Here is a 14,301-nt window from a genome sequence, read left to right on the forward strand (position 1 = left end):
AAAACCTCCTGTGTCAACCGCACAAGAGCTGGCCCAGGGGCACCGGCAACGATCTTGCTCGAAAGATTTCATGTGTCGCCCGCACATGAGCCAGTCCAGGGGCACTGGCAACGATCCCACTCGAAAAACCTCCTGTGTCATCCGCACAAGAGTCAGTCCAGGGGCACCGGCATCGATCTCGCTCGAAAGATTTCATGTGTCGCCCGCACATGAGCCAGTCCAGGGGCACTGGCAACGATCTCGCTCGAAAGATTATTCATGAATATATCAACAATAGCTCCGCTGAGGGTTATATTCTCTGCAAATGCACAAAAGCTTTCTTCAGAGTTATTTAGTTTGAATTGTTATCATCCCATATCTGATTAGGAATACTGGCAGTTGCCCATGCATGCAAGCTTCCCCTCTCCACTGTTGTTTATCCAAGTAAAATGCTGATGCTGTGGGCTCATATAGCTTGACAACATTGTTGTTTATATAGGAAATAATTGTGACTTCTAGTTCCACTGTTCAAGGTTTATTCAGGCTGTTTATAATAAATCTCAAATGATGAAACTTGAAGTCACAGTCAATTCTTACCCCTCTCTTTCTGTTTAACCATAAATCTATAATAATAATAATAATAATAATAATAATAATAATCCTTTCTACTAAAGACACAAGGCCTGATATTTTAGGGCAGGGGACTATTCAATTACATTGACCCCAGTATTTTATTGCTGCTTAATTTGTTGACCTCTTCGGGGTCGACAAATCAGCAACCTTGGCAGAATTTGAACTCAATGTAAAGACGGACAAAATACCGCCAAGCATTTCACCTGGTGTGCTAACAATTCTGCCAGCTTGCTACCTTGTTAATAATAATAATAATAATAATAATAACTCTGCCAATTTCCTCATGTGACCTGAACTGACTAATAAAACATCCAATCATTCTCACTAAGGATCTACTTTTATTTCTCTTCACTCTAACCTCAGACATTTGAGAACACGCTGTTTCAGAATGATGCCATCATTAACTCATTTGTAACCATATTTCTAATAAAATACACTGTCCTAATGTTGCAATTAATCCTGAAAATAATGAAGCATTTGAAAGGACTTAGTAAAATAATTAATAGTTCCTCTATTAAAACAGTGTTTAGAATATTACAAAGTGTTCTTACATAAAATTATTATAGAATGTTTACATTTAGATATAAGTACATTAAAATAGATGGTTTTATATTGTAGAATCAGGAATGCTTCAGATGGGTTGGTAATGAAAATTCTAATAAAGTAGATATCAAGGTTATGAAATACAAGTCAATCCTTCTGCAGTTTACTTGTCTACATGTGTCTAACACATGCGTCTAATATTACTCCATGGCAGAAGTGTTAAACCCACTCTTCCTGGTGAAGAAGATTGGCTTGCTAGAGTTGAGTGCCAGTACCACATAGAAAGCACTTGTGCCAGTGCTACATATAAAGCACTCATGCCATGCCATGTTAAAAGCACCCAGCACACACTGCAATGTAGTTGGTATTAGGAAAGGCTGTGAAAACCAAGTCAAATCAGAATGGAATTTGGTGTAGCTCTTTAGCTTTAAAATCTGGTCAAACTGTCCAGCCCATGCCAGAATGGAAAATGGACACTAAAGGATGATGATGATGTGTGTAACAGCAGCATCCAACCGCTGAGAAAAATTGAATTGAAGAGTATATGATAGGCATTTTATTTTTTTTTAAAGTTATTCAGATGCTAGTAATGTATTCCAAACAACTGCCTTGCTGTCACCTAAATCTCTGATTTATCTTCATTTTCTAATAGATTTCTCTGTAGACTTTTCCAGTATCAACATCCTTAAAGAAACCCCAGCTCAGCTATGTGAGTAGACAAAGTCATATATCTCATAATCTACACCAGTTACTGCCCAAAAGAAATTTCCACAGAAAATGTTTCAAAGAATGTTGCAAAATGTATTTCAAAACCACCTTGAAAAGATTGGAATTGCTAAACAGTTCACAAAAACATTACAATTTTTGAGAACAATAGAGCAACCACAGGAATAACAGAGAACCAAAAGAATTTTAGGTTCAGAATGCCTGGGATATTTTTGCATCCCAAACATTGCTATTAGCAGCTGTCTGCTATCTATATTGTATATATATATATATATGTATGTATTTGATAAACATTTCTCTTATTTTGAGAAAAAGAAATTTGTAAATATAAAAAACCCCAGTAAATATTGGTTCACAGCAGTCAAAAGAGCAGAGTATAATTGCAGTAAAAAATGTTTATAATTGACTTTCTCATCTGTTATCAAAATATTAAACAATAAAGACTAAGTTGATGTATAATACATACATTTGTGTGTGTGTGTGTGTGTGTATTACTAAAACCACCTGGGACAAAACAGACAAATAGCAGTTTTGATAAATGTATTTTTTGTCAAACCTTTATTTACAAAGTGATTGTTTTATTTATATATTTTCTTCCATTTGTTTTGCATATGTGTTATTGTGTGAGTGCCATAATATGAAACAAATGGTGTGAGTAAGAGTTGGAAGATGGTAAGATTATTTTCCATTTGTTTGACTTTAAGGAATTTTTTTTCTTTCTTGAATTAAAGTTTTTATATTTCACATCAAAATATAAATATTTTTATAAGATTGTTTCTTTTATTTATTATTTACCTACTTTTATTGAAAAATAAACAAGCGAAAAAAGAAAAAAAGAACGTTAACTTGAGAAAAACAGTTCAGCACCATATGAAGCCATTGCTAAAGACATGATTCTTTATCTCCTCATTCAGACTTTCATTAAGCTAAATTTTCTTACATGAAATAATATAAACCATTCAGAGAAATCACTGTTTTCTATTATATCCAGCCAGCATGGCAAACGCGTATAGTTCTTTAAAACTCACAAAGACTGTCTAAGATTTTATCCTCTAAATTTCTGAAGAAAGTAAAGAAGCAATGAAGTATTTTATCCTAAGCAGGATATCATATGGAAAATGTTAATAACATATAAAAACAAACAAAAAAGCAATTAAAAATATTTATATAAGAATATGAATGAATATGCATACACACACACACACACACACACACACACACACACACACACGCATATATATGTGTGTATATGTATATGTTATATGTGTACACATATACGTACATACATATTCATCTCTCTCTCTCTCTCTCTCTCTCTCTCTCTATATATATATATATATATATGTAACAGCCATGCTACATGGCAGTGAAACATCGGCTGTGACTGCTGAGGACATGCATAAGCTCGCAAGGAATGAAGCCAGTATGCTCCGCTGGATGTGTAATGTAAATGTGCATACCCGTCAGAGTGTAAGTATCTTGAGAGAAAAGCTGAGCATAAGAAGCGTCAGTAGTGGTGTGCAAGAGAGACGATTGCGCTGGTTTGGACATGTGGTGAGAATGAATGAGGATAGCTGCGTGAAAAAGTGCTACTCCCTAACAGTTGAGGGAACCCGTGGAAGAGGTAGGCCCAGGAAGACCTGGGCTGAGGTGGTGAGGCAAGACCTTCGAACATTGGGCCTCACCGAGGCGATGACTACTGACCGAGACCTTTGGAAATGTGCTGTGCGTGAGAAGACCCGGCAAGCCAAGTGAGATCGTTGCCAGTGCCCCTGGACTGGCTCTTGTGCGGGTGGCACATAAGATGTACCATCCTGAGCGTGACCGTTTTCGTGCGGGTGACACGTAAGAGCACCCACTACACTCTCTGAGTGGTTGGCATTAGGAAGGGCATCCAGCTGTAGAAACTCTGCCAAATTAGATTGGAGCCTGGTGTAGCCATCCGGTTGCACCAGTCCTCAGTCAAATCGTCCAACCCATGCTAGCATGGAAAGCAGACGTTAAACGATGATGATGATGATACTTGGAAGAGGATGTGTGGCAGTCAATCATATGATAATATAGATAATATATATATATATATACGTATGTATATATATGTATATATATACTTGGAAGAGGATGTGTGGCAGTCAATCATATGATAATATAAATAATATATATATATATATATATATCACCGAGGCAATGACTTCTGGAAATATGCTGTGCGTGAGAAGACCTAGCAAGCCAAGTGAGACCATAATCCGAGGCCTCTGCCAGGGGTGTAGCCAGCCCACTTATGCATGCCTTTCCTCCATTGGACACTAAACTCTGCTTGCGAAGACCTGTTGAGGCAAGTGAAATCGAAATCGAACTAAATTCGATGACTGGCACCCATGCCAACATCTCCTTGATTGGACACTAAACTCGGCTTGCAAAGACCTGTTGGGGCAAGTGAAAGTGAAATCGTGATGGCACCTGTACCAGTGGAGCGCTAAGAGCACCGTCCGAGCGTGATCGTTGCTAGAGCAGCTGTCTGGCTTCCGTGCCAGTGGCATGTAAATAGCACCATCCGAGCGTGATCGTTGCCAGAGCAGCTGTCTGGCTTCCGTGCCAGTGGCATGTCAATAGCACCATTTGAGCGTGATCGTTACCAGCGTTGCCTTCCTGGTACTTGTGCCAGTAGCACGTGAAAAGACATTCGAGTAAGGTCGTTGCCAGTGCCGCTGGACTGGCTCCTGTGCAGGTGGCACGTAAAATACATCATTTTGAGCATGGCCGTTGCCAGTACCATCTGACTGGCCTTTGTGCCGGTGGCATGTAAAAGCACCCATTACACTCTTGGAGTGGTTGGCATTAGGAAGGGCATCCAGCTGTAGAAACTCTGCCAAATCAGATTGGAGCCTGGTGTAGCCATCTGGTTCACCAGCCCTCAGTCAAATTGTCCAACCCATTCTAGCATGGAAAGCAGACGTTAAACGATGATGATGATGATGATATATATATATGTATATATATGTATATATATATATATATATATATATTTATATATATATATATATATATATATATATATATATATACATATATATATATATATATGTATATATATATATATATGTTAATATTTAGCAGAAGTAACAGAGTGACTCCAGGGCTGAGAGTTTTGTGCATTAGTACTTATCAAGCATACACTCTCTCTCACACGCACATGAGCGCATGTGTGTGTGTGTGTGTGAGAGAGAGAGAGAGAGAGAGAGAGCGAAAGAGAGAGAGAGAGCGAAAGAGAGAGAGAGTGAGAGAGAGCAAGAAAGAGAGAGTGTGTGTATGTATTTGAAATACACAAAAATTGATTTACTAATACTTTTGCACATTTCTAAAGAACTCGTCCAATCCAATGACTTCTTGAATTCAGCACTAAATAACACTAATTCTATATTTTTCAATAATTATGATAATTGTTATCTGCGTAGCAGACATGTCAAAACTTGTATTAAAATGGAAAATAAATTACAGCTAATGAGAAAGAAAATGTTACCACTTCAAAAAGTCAGATGCCATCATAAAGAAGGAAGGAAGCAGAGGAGTGAGTGAGAAAGACAAGAAAGGAAAGCACACACACACACAAAGGTAACAATATATAAAAACAAAGGTTAGACAGGGTGATGGTAGAACTTGACTTGTAGAAATACTACTACTGACTGGTTGCTCTGTACAGTCTTGTATTGTATTGAAGCAGTGAATTAGGTGCAGAGAATTTTGGTTTTTATATTTGCATTCTATTTCTTCTAGCAGTTTGACAGCCATTATCAAAGAGCTAGCATTAAGGAATGATTATTTGCATATTTTATAAATTTGCATAATATTCGGGCTATTGATTTCACACCTGCATGCTTTTTGCATGAATAGTAGAATGTAATTATAGAGAACAGTTATACATACATACATACATACATACATATATATATATATATATATATATATATATATATATATATATATATAGATATATATGATGTGTATATAGAGATAAATTATTCAGGCAGGTACCATAATTGTTCTCAGGTATAAATCCAGGTCTCAGCCCACAACATCAAGTAGTGAGAAGCATTACGGAACGAAGGTGTGTAGTAGAATATTGTGGGTTGCATATGCAACTGCACATACTCCATGCAGCAGACACATGTGTCAATCATTTTAACTAAATAATCATGCTGTATAGTTAACTGTTGAATTAAATGAAAAATTAGATGTACCAGTCTTTGTATTCTTTATAATTGTTTTAAATATATATATACATAGAGTGAGAGAGAGAGAGAGAGAAAGAGAAAGAGAGGGAACAAATAGTGAGGGATTATCAATCTGGGCAAAATACTTCATAAGCTCTCTGTTGGCACACCAGGCCTACAATATTACTTAGATTAGTGAAGAGCTCCAGGTAATCTTGTGGCAGGGTACAAAGTCAAGGTTCATCACAATTTTATATTGAAAATCTGTGGATGGGCTCCAGACAAACTGGTTTTTACACAGAGTGATATATATAAGAAACAAGTTAAAAATAATGGTCATTACATATTTTTCCTTTATTTGCTCCAATAAAGGAAAATATGCAATGACCATCATTTTAAACTTGTTTCTTGTATATATATAAATATATAATGTAGGTAGGGTTAAAATCCAAGCTGTGTCCTCTTGAAGCACACCTGCTTATTTCAGTATTCAAAATCTGTATGTAGATGTTATATTTGTATGAGGTATGCATAAGGGTTGAAAATATTGAAACCTGAGTGTCTTCTTTGTTTGCTGAAAGCAGTTTTGGCACAAACTTGGCAAACAAGTGTCTCATACCCAAATCTTCAGTGATAATGGACTGAAATGAACTGTAATTAATCTTCACATCCCCTTATAACTTGCGGATGGTGATTCAACGATTTCCCTTCAGAGCTGCATGCACATCTACAATGTTTTGCTCGGTTCTGTTGGTCGCTGGTTTACCAGAGTGTTTGTTGATATTGACATTTTTTCGGTCATCTTGGAAACGTCTGAAACACTCGTACACTTGTATGCAGCTCATACACTCCTCTCTATACACTTTCTTCAACTTTGTGTAGGCCTCTGAGCAGGTGCCACTATGACAACTTTCTCTGTCATAGTCTCTGTCATGGTCAATCCTACCAAGTACTGCTGTAAACAGAAGAGAGCTAGAACGTTAAAACTTAGTGCATATGCACAGCAGAGTTTAAGGTCAATTTTTGCCAAGTGGCTTTATTCTGTGTGCTTTCGCTTCGTTACTATGGCAACAGTCCAGATACTTATTGATCAGACCTATATATATATATATATATATATATATATATATACATATTTGGTTAATGAGTGACAGAAGATGGAAGAGACAAGGATTTTTATTAATCACTACAATTGTTTTGACCCATCTAGCATTGATCCCTCACAGGTGTGATACATAACAAGTGGTTCAGGAGCATCTTACAGTGCAGATGTGATGCTTTGGGTGATAAATAGATATAACTTGGGCGAGATCAATGCTAGGTGTGTTGAAAGAATTGTAGTGATTAATAAAAAATACATAACAAACACTGTGAAAGTGATCATGTTTTACCAATATACTACCAGGTATATACCATTCTTTTATTATCTAATATATATATATAAATATGATTCAAGTGTAGGAAGTTGATAAGCTTCAAGTGGCAGGTATAGAAAATAAAAAGTGGATAGTATACAATGAAATACAACAACAATTTATTATAGTATACAATGAAATACAATAACAATTTATAGTTACATACATTTTACTCATATCAAAGTTGCAAGGAAATTTGATAAGCTGATAGATTCTCCATAGCTCATGGTTAGCAACTTAGCTCAGTGCATAATAATTACATCATGAGCTTCAGTTAGCTAAGAAGAATATGTAACATGCATTTTAACTGTTCCACTCCCTCACTTTGTATACCTATCTATCTGTCCATCCATCCATCTATCCATCCATCCATCCATCTATCATATGAGTAACTGTCTATCTAGCTCCTCAAGTGTCTAGGGTCATAGTGAAGAGAAATGGAAATTGTTTCTAAGTCTCACATCTATTGGTTAGTTTAGGCCATGTAAAGAAATTATCTGTACAGCAGCAACAGTTTAACCCTTTTTGTTATTCTACATGTGGAATAACAAGGGACAGCTGAGCAGCATTTACTGACTAATAATCTAAAGAGCTAGATGGTACTCTAAGTAATGGGGTTGTGTCAGCCTCTTAGTAATAAAATATGTTTAACTTTCATAATATATATTGAGTTCTGTTTTTATGTATCATCATCATCATCATCATCATTTTAACATCTGCTTTTCCATGCTTGTAGGATGGAGTTTACTGAGATAGATTTGCTGTAGTTGGATCCCCTTCCTGTCGCTAACCTTCAACTGTTTCCAAGCAAAGTAATATTTCCCCATGGCCAGACATGATCTTGCAGAATATTGGAAATGAATGACACTGTATGACAATGACACTCATTTTTACAACTGTTATGCTATGTCTAGACAAGGAGACACAAACATACACACACTCATGCACAGACACACACTTACACACACACATATAGCCATGCATACATGCATACATCTGTGTATCAAATCCTCTCACAAAGCTTTGGATGCTAGAGTAGAAGGTACTTGCCTATGGTGCCACACAGGGGGACTGGACCCAGAACCATATGGTTTAGAAGTAAATTTCATGCTAGGAGGATAAGGAGTAAAGTAGGGTAAGGTATGGGAGAACAGAGTCAAAGCAGAAGAGGTTTCTTGCCATAGAGAAGCAACATGGTTACTCATATTTTGGACAAGATAGGAAGGAATTGGAAAGTGACAGAAGTGGAAATGAAGTGTCAGAGTGGACATACAAGGTATGAGGTGTGTATGAATGAGTGAGACAGGGTTGCCAGGAGTGAATATATGGGGCTGGAGATGCCTGATAGTGTAGGGGTAGCACAGTTGAAATGATGGTTCAAAAGAGAGATGACATGCTGATGAATAGGTTGCAGGGGTGGATGAGGAAGAGAAAGCAAGGCACAGTGTATGAGGAGGGGGAGATGTATGGTGAGGGGGAGGAAAGGCATGAATGGATTTCTAACAGAAAACAAAGAAACATCTGCCTAAAACTGAACTAAGGTTTGATTTGTCTTAAACATTATTTGCTGGTGTTATTAATGTAAATGAACACAAGGGTTATCAGTTATCAGTATTTTTAGTAGATGCAAATCACTTGTGTCAGTGATTTGATTTTTACTTTAATTTATTTTGAGTTTGTGACAGTTATAGCAAGATAGATTCAGAAACCAACATCCTCCTTAAAGAAAAGAGAACTTTTTGGTTGATTGTCACTCTTTCCACAATTCTCTTGGATGATATCTTTTTATATATCTCTAAAGTTATTTATCACTTTACTTGTCTAGAATAGGGGTGATGGGCAGATCATTAATAACAAAATTCTCACTATGGTTTGCAGTATCAATACAATGTATTTTCATGCATGCATTTGTCCAGTCTAAATTATATCCTCTAGATCATGTGAATATGTGATTAATTTGTAAAAGTTATTAGTATAGATTTTCAGATTTGTGAGTAACATTAATTTTTATTTCTTCTGATGCATTACATGAACACTGCCATAGTTTGTAACTATGGGAGGAGAAAACGACATTGATGTACTTTTAATTTTCTTTGATAGAATTATTTTAAAAAATGGATTTTGCAAGTTTGCCCTCCCCACTCCACCTCCATAGTCTTGCAAGCTGCCTGGTGACCTCACTAGTGCTGGAAGCATGATAAAAGGTTCCAAGTTCATGCTGTAAAGTGGTTGGCATCAGGAAGGGCATCCGACCATAGAAACCATGCCGAGTAAACATTGGAGCACAATGCAGTCCTTAGGCTCTTTGGATCCTGTTAAACCATCCAATCCATGCTAGCATGGAACATGGACATGATGATGAGGATGATGATGATGATGCATTATATGTTGGTGCAGATATGGTTAACAAGTTCATGTCATAATCATTTAGCTTCAAACTCAGTCATGCTGTGTGACATTTCAGGCGAATATCTTCTACTATAGTTCCCCAACTGACAAAAGCCTTGTAAATGTATTTAGTAGATGGAATCTATAAAAAAGCTTGTAATACATGCATATATGTGTGTGTGTGTGTGTGTGTGTGTGTGTGTGTGTGTGTGTATGCGCATGCGCCTCCTTGTCTTGACCATGCATGCTAATTCATAAACAAACATCAATGTCAGGCCAGTGGTGTTGTTTATTTCAAGTCTTCCTTAAAAGCATATCCAGCCATCATGCTGTTTGTGTTTGAAGGATTAGAGGAAATATTACCTTATTTGGAAGCAGGTAGACTTCATGGACATGTGATTAGAATGTTACAGGAAAAAGGTGCAAGACCGATTCTTCCAGCTGAGTCAACCTGCGGAAGACCTAGGAATAGACTAAGAACAAGATCATTGGATAATGTCCATAGTCTCAGTTGGTCACACTTGGGAATCTAGCCTGAAAGTCTGATGATGCTTGCTTTTAATAGGACCCTATGGAAGATGTGCCTGAGGACTCTACCCCCAACCAACCCTCCCAAGATTAGTGGGCAGAGAAGATGGATGGATGGTTGGATGGATTGATGGTTGGATGGATGGATGGTTGGATGGATGGATGGATGAATTGAAAACGGGTAACAGGAAGAACATCTGGCCATAGAAAATATCTACCTCAATGAATTTCATTTAATCCATGCAAGCATAGAAAAGTGAATGGTTAAACAATGATGATAGTGGTATTGGTGGTGGTGGTGATGATGATGATGATGATGATGATGATGATGATGATTATGGCAGCAACTGTGGTGATGACAACTGCCTAAGCCCATCCCACCTAATGCTTGACTACTGCTTTATTTTATCCTGGAAAGATGAAAAAGCAAAGTTGAATTTGGTGAGATTTGAACTTAGAATGTAAAGGGTTTTATACAGACAATGCAAGGCAATTTTTTTTTTGTTTTTGCTGCTCTAACTCTTTTGCCAACCTCTCAACTATTGTGTTTTATAGTACTGCTCTTGCTCAGGCAAAAACTAGTAAACAGTAAAATTTGGAATTAATCTTCAAATGTATTATTATTAATGTGTGGAAATAATATTTTGTGAATTGAAAGCCAACCCCTACCTCATGCACTCCGAAAAAAAAAACAAAACAAAAAGAAGAACTGATTGTAATGGCATAGCATAGATCCCTGGAGGCATTGGATAAATAATAAATATTGGTTATATGATGTCAGTATGGAAGTTATAAATCACATTATCATCAGCTGTTTAGAAATGTCAGCCAGGTATTGACTTCCTCTGAGGCATGAAATTATTGCAAGAATCATATGCAATAACTTTCATAGGACACACTGCCCTTGATGGATATCTAGAATATACCAATGATGTTTAATGCATGTTTACTCTTTAAAACAAGGAACATAAGTGCAAATGATGTTCTAGCCATGATTATATATGCATTAAGAGTTGTGCACTGTGGAGCCTTTTGGATTTAACAATGTTCAGCTGTTAACAATAACCAGCTGAGAAAATTAAGCAAATAAAGAGTTTAGGAATAATTTCCAGTTGATAACATTATCTTTGATTATAATAAGTGGCTTCTTCTGAAGTTGTTTAACTCTTTAACATTTAAACTATCTATATTTGGCCCAAATATTCTGCCCATTTTATATTCAGACTGGCCAAATCCTACCTCTCACTCCTACCCTACAATGTCATTATAAAAATAAACAATCACATCATTGAAATCTTGAAACTACAAAATAATGTATGATTAATTCAAAGCGATGAGTGATACATTTGACAGAGTAAGCTGAATGCTTAAGAGTTAAATCATGAATCAAATTAATCAGATCAGCAATCAAAGATGTTCAAGCCATGTCCATCCCATCTCTTTCTTTTAGGTAAGCATTGTGTATAAAAGATTATATTATCCAATGTGTTCTTAGCTTGAGGGAGATCCAGCTGTTATTTCTACCAGGTTGAACAACCTTGCAGTAGCTTCCTCATTGGCTTGTTGGTTATCATTGTTTCAGTTGTGGTCACTCTACTGTTCTAGTATATAAGACTCATGCAGTTCTCACTTTTACAATGATGCAGATGTTAAAGAACTCTTGACACCTATATTAAGCAGATTGCTCAAGTATTTGGAAACACCCATTTATAATTTTATTTTGCATTACTTTACTAATTTTAAAGGTTAAATATCACAACTAACCTATGCAAATCTGGTCCCTTAGAAGTGAGTGAGTGATGGGTCTTATTAAAAGAAATATTTTGCTTTCATTTGCAAAAGTGAAATAGGAGTGAAGGAAGTGGTACTGAGCAGTGGTGGCTATGATGGAGGTGTTTTTTGAAAGAATTTTATAGAACCTCAACAAAAAACAATAATAGAATATTCTAGCAAAAGTTTCCATCATTCCTTATTAAGTAACATTCTCTGAATTAAAGGACAAAAAAAGCATTGTGCTACTTTTAGCTGCCAAAGTTGATGTCAGTATGTTATTGATAATTATTTCTTATGCACTGATACAAACCCTCAAACTTATGAGGTGTGTCAGAAAAGTAACAGGATTGGGGTCACGAAAAATTTGTCAAATCCAAATTACATACGACAAGTTTTCCCCTTTGAAATAATCCCCGTTGAGTCTAATGCACTTCCCATCCTTTTCCACCACATCTCCATGCACTCCTGGAAGGATTTTCCCCGGATTCTCTGCAGCTTTGTTCTTACAGTCCTCTTGACAGCTTCCACACCTGGAAAATGGGTCCCCAAGGAAAAAATATCACATGGAGCCTAGTTGGGTGAGTAAGGAGGTTGCTTCCAGCACAGCAATGTTCTTCTCAGCAGGGATCTGCTGAATGCAGGGCAAACCAGAAACTCCAGGTTGGTATGCTGCTCCTTGTCCATCGCTTGATGGCCTAAAATTGAGGAGCTGTTAACAAAAGCATGTGCAAAAACACACAATGGCTGCAGAGAGCTGAGATTGCTGTTATATACTCCCTGGATATTACCTCCCATGAGGTGGAGGCGCAATGGCCCAGTGGTTAGGGCAGTGGACTCGCGGTTTCGATTCCCAGACCGGGCGTTGTGAGTGTTTATTGAACAAAAACACCTAAAGCTCCACGAGGCTCCAGCAGGAGATGGTGGACAACCCTGCTGTACTCTTTCACCACAACTTTCTCTCACTCTATCTTCCTGTTTCTGTTGTACCTGTATTTCAAAGGGTCAGCCATGTCACACTGTGTCACGCTGAATATCCCCGAGAACTACATTAAGGGTACACTTGTCTGTGGAGTGCTCAGCCACTTGCACGTTAATTTGACAAGCAGGCTGTTCTGTTGATTGGATCAACTGGAAGCCTCGACGTCGTAAGCAACGGAGTGCCAACAATTTCTGTTAATCTCTGCACCACTCATAGCTTGCACAACACAATAAGCACTAAGTCCTCTTACTTTTCTGACAAACTTCGTATATTGGAAGAAAAATTAAATTCTATGGCATATATGAGTGCTTAATGATACAGCAATTCAGATCAAGTGAAATGGCTGGAAATAAAAGAAACAACAAAAAGTCCGCATACTGTGTATTCAGATAACCAAAGTTCATTTCTGCTCTAGTGAAAAAAAAGAAAGCGAACATTTATAGTTTTAGGATGCAGAACTTGATCGTTTTGTACACATCTAGATTTAATTTTATAATTATCCTATAACTATTTGTGCACAAATTGTCTCCACAGCAACTTTTAAAATATTGAGAGAGAAAATGGAAACAAGTTTCTTCTATTGAAATCAGCAAAGTCGTAAAAATATACAAAGTTTACCAGAATATCCATATTTACTTTATCGGATTATTGCCTGAATACCGACAAAAGAATCTTATCACTTGGTTACAGTCTGGCTTTTGGTTTCTTGTATCAACTTACAAAGCAAAAGACAATGAAATAAAGAAGAGGCGTTTATAAAGGTGTATATATATATGTATACATATATATATATATATATATATATATATATATATATATATATATATGTATGCATATATATATGCATGTATATATATGCATGTATATATATATATATGTATGTATATATATATATATATGATCATATATATATATGTATGCATATATATACATGTATATATATGCATGTACATATGTATGTATATATATATGATCATATATATATATATATATATGTATGTGTATATATGTATATATATATGTATATATTTTATATGTATGTATTTATAAGTTATATATGTTGTATGCATGTATGTATAAGTTATATATGTATATGCTATGCATCTTATATATGTGTGTATTAAAT

The 14,301-nt window shown here is 36.4% G+C and overlaps 1 protein-coding gene and 1 long non-coding RNA gene across 7 annotated transcripts in view; both read left to right on the forward strand.

Moving 5' to 3' along the window:
* Positions 1-2,652, forward strand: part of LOC128247590 (uncharacterized) — a 77,788-nt gene extending 75,136 nt beyond the window's left edge. Inside the window, exon 2 of the long non-coding RNA XR_008263929.2 lies at positions 1,808-2,652. This is a non-coding gene — a long non-coding RNA (uncharacterized LOC128247590). The remainder of the gene's footprint in view (positions 1-1,807) is intronic.
* The window catches only part of LOC106877306 (all trans-polyprenyl-diphosphate synthase PDSS2), a 902,595-nt gene that overhangs the window by 87,694 nt on the left and 800,600 nt on the right, over positions 1-14,301 (forward strand). The window lies entirely within an intron of this gene.

This window comes from Octopus bimaculoides, chromosome 4 (assembly GCF_046866305.1).
Source record: "Octopus bimaculoides isolate indiv1 chromosome 4, ASM4686630v1, whole genome shotgun sequence".
In the NCBI taxonomy this organism is placed as follows: Eukaryota; Metazoa; Mollusca; class Cephalopoda; order Octopoda; family Octopodidae; genus Octopus; species Octopus bimaculoides.